The following is a 7,028-nucleotide window of genomic DNA, read 5'->3' as shown; positions in this document are numbered from 1 at the left end:
AACACTTTTACTACAGCCCGCTGTCCGTCCGTTCCCAGTTCCCCTTACCTTCTTTGCCTCGCCCCTTTTGAGCGGTCGTCGTCGTTACTGCAACCTTTTTACAAAAACATACAACATTTTTCGTACAGCCCTCTGTCCGTCCATTCCCAGTTCCCCTTCCCTTTTTTGCCTCGCCCCTTTTGAGCGGCCGTCGTCGTTAGCTCACCTTTTTTAAAAATAGATACAACAGTTTTCGTACAGCCCTATGTCCATCCATTCCCAGTTCCCGTTCCCTCTTTTGCCTCGCCCCTTTTTAGTGCTCGTCGTCATTACTGCAATGTATTCAGAAATCCGTAAAACATATTTGTACAGCCCTCTGTCCATCCCTTCCCAGTGCCCCTTCCCTTTTTTGCCTTGCCCCTTTTGAGCGGTCGTCGTCATTAGTGAAACCTTTTTACATATATATATATAACAGCTATCGTGCACCCTCTGTTCGTGCATTCCCAGTTCCCCTTCCCTTTTTTGCCTCGCCCCTTTTGAGCGGTCGTCGCCGTTACTACAGCCTTTTCACAAATACATACAATATTTTTCATAAAGCCGCCTGTCCATCCGTTTCCAGTTTCCTTTCCCTTTTTTGCCTCGCCCCTTTTGAGCGCTCGTCATCGTTACTGCAATCTTTTCACAAATCCATACAACAGGTTTTGTTCAGCCCTCTGTCCGGCCATTCCCAGTTCCCCTTCCCTTTATTGCCTCACCCCTTTTGAGCAGTCGTCGCCGTTTCTGCAACGTTTTCACAAATCCATACAACAGTTTTCGTAAAGCCCTCTGTCCGTCCGTTTCTAGTTCCCCTTCCCTTTTTTGCCTTGCCCCTTTTAATCGGTCGTAGTCCTTTCTGCAACCTTTTCACAAATCCATACAACATTTTTTGTACAGCCCTATGTCCGTCCGTTCCCAGTGCCCCTTCCCTTTTTTGCCTCGCCCTTTTTGAGCAGTCGTCGTCATTACTGCAACCTTTTCACAAATCCATACAACACTTTTAGTACAGCCCTATGTCCGTCTGTTCCCAGTTCTCCTCTTTTTTAACTCACCCTTTTTGAGCGGTCGTCGTCATCACTCCAACCTTTTCACAAATCCATACAACAGTTTTCGTACAGCCCTCTGTCCATCCGTTCCCAGTTGCCCTTCCCTATTTTACCTCGCCCCTTTTGAGCGGTTGTCGTCATTACTGAAACCTTTTCACAAATCCATACAACATTTTTCTTAGAGCCCTCTGTCCATGCGTTCTCAGTTCCCCTTCCCTTTTTTATCGATCCCCTTTTAAGCGGTCGTCATTGTTACTGCAACCTTTTCACAAATCCATTATACATTTTCCGTTCATCCCTTTGTCCGTCCGTTCCCAGTTCCCCTTCCTTTTTTTTCCTGACCCTTTTTGAGCAGTCGTCCTCGTCACTCCTACCTTTTCACAAAACCATACAACATTTTCCGTACAGCCCTCTGTCCGTCCGTTCCCAGTTCCCCTTGTATTTTTTACCTCGCCTTTTTTCAGCGGTCGTCGTCGTTACTGCAGTCTTTTCACAAATCCATACAATAGGTTTCGTACAGCCCTCTGTCCATCCCTTCCCAGTTCACCTTGCCTTTTTTGCCACGCCCCATTTGAGCGGTCGTAGTTGTTACTGCAACCTTTTCACAAATGCATTATACATTTTCCGTTCATCCTTCTGTCCGTCCGTTCCCAGTTCCCCTTCCTTTTTTTGCCTCGCCCTTTTTGAGTGGTCGTCGTCATTACTGCAACCTTTTCACAAATCCATACGACACTTTTAGTACAGCCCTATGTCTGTCCGTTCCCAGTTCCCCTTCTCTTTTTTAACTCGCCCTTTTTGAGCAGTCGTCGTCGTCACTCCAACCTTTTTACAAATCCATACGACATTTTTCGTAAAGACCTCTGTCCGTGCGTTCCCTGTTCCCCTTCCTTTTTTGCCTCGCCCCTTTTGATCGGTCGTCGTCGTTACACCGAACTTTTAAAATACATACAACAGTTTTCATACAGCCCTCTGTCCGTCCGTTCCCATTTCCCCTTCTCTTTTTTAACTCGCCCTTTTTGAGCGGTCGTCGTCGTCACTCCAACCTTTTTACAAATCCATACAACATTTTTCGTACAGCCCTCCGTCCGTCCGTTCCCATTTCCTCTTGTACTTTTTACCTCGCCTTTTTTCAGCGGTCGTCGTCGTTACTGCAGTCTTTTCACAAATCCATACAATAGGTTTCGTACAGCCCTCTGTCCATCTGTTCCCAGTTCCCCTTCCCTTTTTTGCCTCGCCCCTTTTGATCGGTCGTTGTCATTACTGCAAGATTTTCACAAATCCATACAACATTTTTCGTACAGCCCTCTGTCCGTCTGTTCCCAGTTCCCCTTCCTTTTTTCCTTGCCCCTTTTGAGCGGTCGTCATCCTTACTGCAATCTTTTCACAAATCCATACAACAGTGTACGTACAGCCCTCTGTCCGTCCGTTCCCAGTTCCCCTTCCCTTTTTTGCCTGGCCCCTTTGGAGCGGTCGTCTTCGTTACTGCAACCTTTTTACAAAAACATACAACATTTTTCGTACAGCCCTCTGTCCGTCCGTTCCCAGTTCCCCTTCCCTTTTTTTGCCTCGCCCCTTTTGAGCGGTCGTCATCCTTACTGCAACTATTTCACAAATCCATTCAACATTTTTCGTACAGCCCTCTGTCCATTCGTTCCCAGTTCCCCTTCTCTTTTTTGCCTCGCCCCTTTTGAGCGGTCGTCATCGTTACTGAAACCTTTTCACAAATCCATTCAACATTTTCCCGACAGCCCTCTGTCCGTCCGTTCCCAGTTCCTGTTCCCCTTTTGTCTCGCTCATTTTGAGCGATCGTCGTCGTTTCTGCAACCTTTTTAGAAGTCCATACAACAGATTTCGTACAGCCCTATGTCCGTCCGTTCCCAGTTCTCCTTCCCTATTTTACCTCGCCACTTTTAGAGCGGACATCGTCATTACGACAACCTTTTCACAAATCCATACAACATTTTTAGTACAGCCCTCTGTCCATCCGTTCCCAGTTCCCCTTCCCTTTCTTGCCTCGCCCGTTTTGAGCGGTCGTCGATGTTACTGACAACTTATTACAAATCCATAAAACATATATCATACAGCCCTATATCTGTCCGTTTGCAGTTCCCCTTCCCTTTTTTGCCTCGCCCCTTTTAAGCTGTCGTAGTCGTTACTGCAACCTTTTCACAAATCCATACAACATTTTTCGTAAAGCCCTCTGTCCGTCCGTTCCCAGTTCCCCTTCCCTTTTTTGCCTCGCCCATTTTGAGCGGTTATCGTCATTACTGAAACCTTTTCACAAATCCATACAACATTTTTCTTACAGCCCTCTATCCATGCGTTCTCAGTTCCCCTTCCCGTTTTTATCGATCCCCTTTTGAGCGGTCGTCATCCTTACTGCAAGTTTTTCACAAATCCATTCAACATTTTCCGTACAGCCCTCTGTCCGTCTGTTCCCACTTCCCCTTGTATTTTTTTCCTCGCCTTTTTTCAGCGGTCGTCGTCGTTACTGCAGTCTTTTCACAAATCCATACAATAGGTTTCGTACAGCCCTCTCGTCGTCCCTTCCCAGTTCCCCTTGCCTTTTTTGCCTCGCACCATTTGAGCGGTCGTCGTTGTTACTGCAACCTTTTCACAAATGCATACAACATTTTTCGTAAAGACCTCTGTCCGTGCGTTCCCAGTTCCCCTTCCCTTTTTTGCCTTGCCCCTTTTGATCGGTCGTTGTAATTACTGCAAGATTTTCACAAATCCATACAACATTTTTCGTACAGCCCTCTGTCCGTCCGTTCCCAGTTCCCCTTCCCTTTTTTTGCCTCGCCCCTTTTGAGCGGTTGTCATCCTCAATGCAACTATTTCACAAATCCATTCAACATTTTTCGTACAGCCCTCTGTCCATTCGTTCCCAGTTCCCCTTCCCTTTTTTTGCCTCGCCCCTTTTGATCGGTCGTCGTCATTACTGCAAGATTTTCACAAATCCATACAACATTTTTCGTACAGCCCTCTGTCCGTCCGTTCGCAGTTCCCCTTCCTTTTTTTTCTCGCCCTTTTTGAGCGGTCGTCGTCGTTACTCCAAACTTTTAAAATACATACAACATTTTTTGTACAGCCCTCTGTCCATTCGTTCCCAGTTCCCCTTCTCTTTTTTGCCTCGCCCCTTTTGAGCGGTCGTCGTCATTACTGTAATATTTTCACAAATCCATACAACATTTTCCCTACAGCCCTCTGTCCATCCGAACCCAGTTCCTGTTCCCCTTTTGTATCGCTTATTTTGAGCGGTCGTCGTCGTTACTCCAACCTTTTTACAAGTCCATACAACAGATTTCGTACAGCCCTATGTCCGTCCGTTCCCAGTTCTCCTTCCCTATTTTACCTCACCCCTTTTGAGCGGACATCGTCATTACGACAACATTTTCACAAATCCATACAACATTTTTCGTACAGCCCTCTGTCCATCCGTTCCCAGTTCCCCTTCCCTTTCTTGCCTCGCCCCTTTTGAGCGGTCGTCGATGTTACTGACAACTTATTACAAATCCATAAAACATATTTCATACAGCCCTATGTCCGTCCGTTCGCAGTTCCCCTTCCCTTTTTTGCCTCGCCCCTTTTAAGCTGTCGTAATCGTTTCTGCAACCTTTTCACAAATCCATACAACATTTTTCTTACAGCCCTCTATCCATGCGTTCTCAGTTCCCCTTCCCTTTTTTATCGATCCCCTTTTGAGCGGTCGTCATCCTTACTGCAAGTTTTTCACAAATCCATTCAACATTTTCCCGACAGCCCTCTGTCCGTCCGTTCCCAGTTCCTGTTCCCCTTTTGTCTCGCTCATTTTGAGCGATCGTCGTCGTTTCTGCAACCTTTTTTGAAGTCCATACAACAGATTTCGTACAGCCCTATGTCCGTCCGTTCCCAGTTCTCCTTCCCTATTTTACCTCGCCACTTTTAGAGCGGACATCGTCATTACGACAACCTTTTCACAAATCCATTCAACATTTTTCGTACAGCCCTCTGTCCATCCGTTCCCAGTTCCCCTTCCCTTTCTTGCCTCGCCCCTTTTGAGCGGTCGACGATGTTACTGCAGTCTTTTCACAAATCCATACAATAGGTTTCGTACAGCCCTCTCTCCGTCCCTTCCCAGTTCCCCTTCCCTTTTTTGCCTCGCCCATTTTGAGCGGTTATCGTCATTACTGAAACCTTTTCACAAATCCATACAACATTTTTCGTAAAGCCCTCTGACCATGCGTTCTCAGTTCCCCTTCCCTTTTTTATCGATCCCCGTTTGAGCGGTCGTCATCCTTACTCCAAGATTTTCACAAATCCATTCAACATTTTCCATACAGCCCTCTGTCTGTCCCTTCCCAGTTCCCCTTGTATTTTTTACCTCGCCTTTTTTCAGCGGTCCTCGTCGTTACTGCAGTCTTTTCACAAATCCATACAATAGGTTTCGTACAGCCCTCTCTCCGTCCCTTCCCAGTTCCCCTTGCCTTTTATGCCTCACCCCATTTGAGCGGTCGTCGTTGTTACTGCAACCTTTTCACAAATTATACATTATACATTTCCGTTCATCCTTCTGTCCGTCCGTTCCCAGTTCCCCTTCCTTTTTTTGCCTCGCCCTTTTTGAGCGGTTTTATCATTACTGCAATCTTTTCACAAATCCAGACAACAGTTTTTGTACAGCCCTCTGTCCGTCCATTCCCAGTTCCCCTTCCGTTTTTTGCCTCGCCCATTTTGAGCCGTCGTCGTCGTTACTGCGACCTTTTTACAAATACATACAACATTTTTCGTACAGCCCTCTGTCCGTCCCTTCCCAGTACCCATCCCCTTTTTTTCCTCGCCACTTTTGAGCGGTCGTCATTACTACTACTACCTATTCACAAATCCATACAACATTTTTCGTACAGACTTTGTCCGTCCGTTCCCAGTACCCCTTCCCTTTTCTGCCTCGCCCCTTCTGAGCGGACATCGTCATTACTAAAACCTTTCCACAAAACCATAAAACACTTTTCGTACAGACCTCTGTCCGTCTGTTCCCAGTTCCCCTTACTTTTCTCCTTGCCCCTTTTGAGCGGTCGTCATACTTACTGCAATCTTTTCACAAATCCATTCAACCGTGTACGTACAGCCCTCTGTCCATCCGTTCCCAGTTCCCCTTCCCTTTTTTGCCTCGCCCCTTTGGAGCGGTCGTCTTCGTTACTGCAACCTTTTCACAAATCCATACAACAGTGTACGTACAGCCCTCTGTCCATCCGTTCCCAGTTCCCCTTCCCTTTTTTGCCTCGCCCCTTTGGAGCGGTCGTCTTCGTTACTGCAACCTTTTTACAAAAACATACAACATTTTTCGTACAGCCCTCTATCCGTCCGTTCCCAGTTCCCATTCCCTTTTTTTGCCTCACCCCTTTTGAGCGGTCGTCATCCTTACTGCAACTATTTCACAAATCCATTCAACATTTTTCGTACAGCCCTCTGCCCATTCGTTCCCAGTTCCCCTTCTCTTTTTTGCCTCGCCCCTTTTGAGCGGTCGTCATCGTTACTGAAACCTTTTCACAAATCCATTCAACATTTTCCCTACAGCCCTCTGACCGTCTGTTCCCAGTTCCTGTTCCCCTTTTGTCTCACTCATTTTGAGCGGTCGTCGACGTTTCTGCAACCTTTTTACAAGTCGATACAACAGATTTCGTACAGCCCTATGTCCGTCCGTTCCCAGTTCTCCTTCCCTATTTTACCTCGCCCCTTTTGAGCGGACATCATCATTACGACAACATTTTCACAAATCCATACAACATTTTTCGTACAGCCCTCTGTCCGTCCGTTCCCAGTTCCCCTTGTATTTTTTACCTCGCCTTTTTTCAGCGGTCCTCATCATTACTGCAGTCTTTTCACAAATCCATACAATAGGTTTCGTACAGCCCTCTCTCCGTCCCTTCCCAGTTCCCCTTGCCTTTTTTGCCTCGCCCCTTTTGAGCCGTCATCGTCGTTACTGCGACC

The 7,028-nt window shown here is 46.8% G+C and overlaps 1 long non-coding RNA gene across 1 annotated transcript; it reads right to left on the bottom strand.

Moving 5' to 3' along the window:
* Positions 1-3,298: 3,298 nt before the first annotated feature.
* LOC121080358 lies at positions 3,299-3,915 on the bottom strand. The gene is made up of 2 exons (XR_005825337.1): positions 3,708-3,915; positions 3,299-3,371 (listed from the first exon to the last, which is right to left on the bottom strand). It is a non-coding gene; the product is annotated as an uncharacterized LOC121080358 (long non-coding RNA).
* Between the last annotated feature and the right edge of the window lie 3,113 nt (positions 3,916-7,028).

Source organism: Falco naumanni, chromosome W, assembly GCF_017639655.2.
Source record: "Falco naumanni isolate bFalNau1 chromosome W, bFalNau1.pat, whole genome shotgun sequence".
Taxonomy (NCBI): domain Eukaryota; kingdom Metazoa; phylum Chordata; class Aves; order Falconiformes; family Falconidae; genus Falco; species Falco naumanni.
The sequence above is the reverse complement of the archived record's forward strand: the minus strand, read 5'-3'. Positions and strand labels throughout refer to the sequence as shown.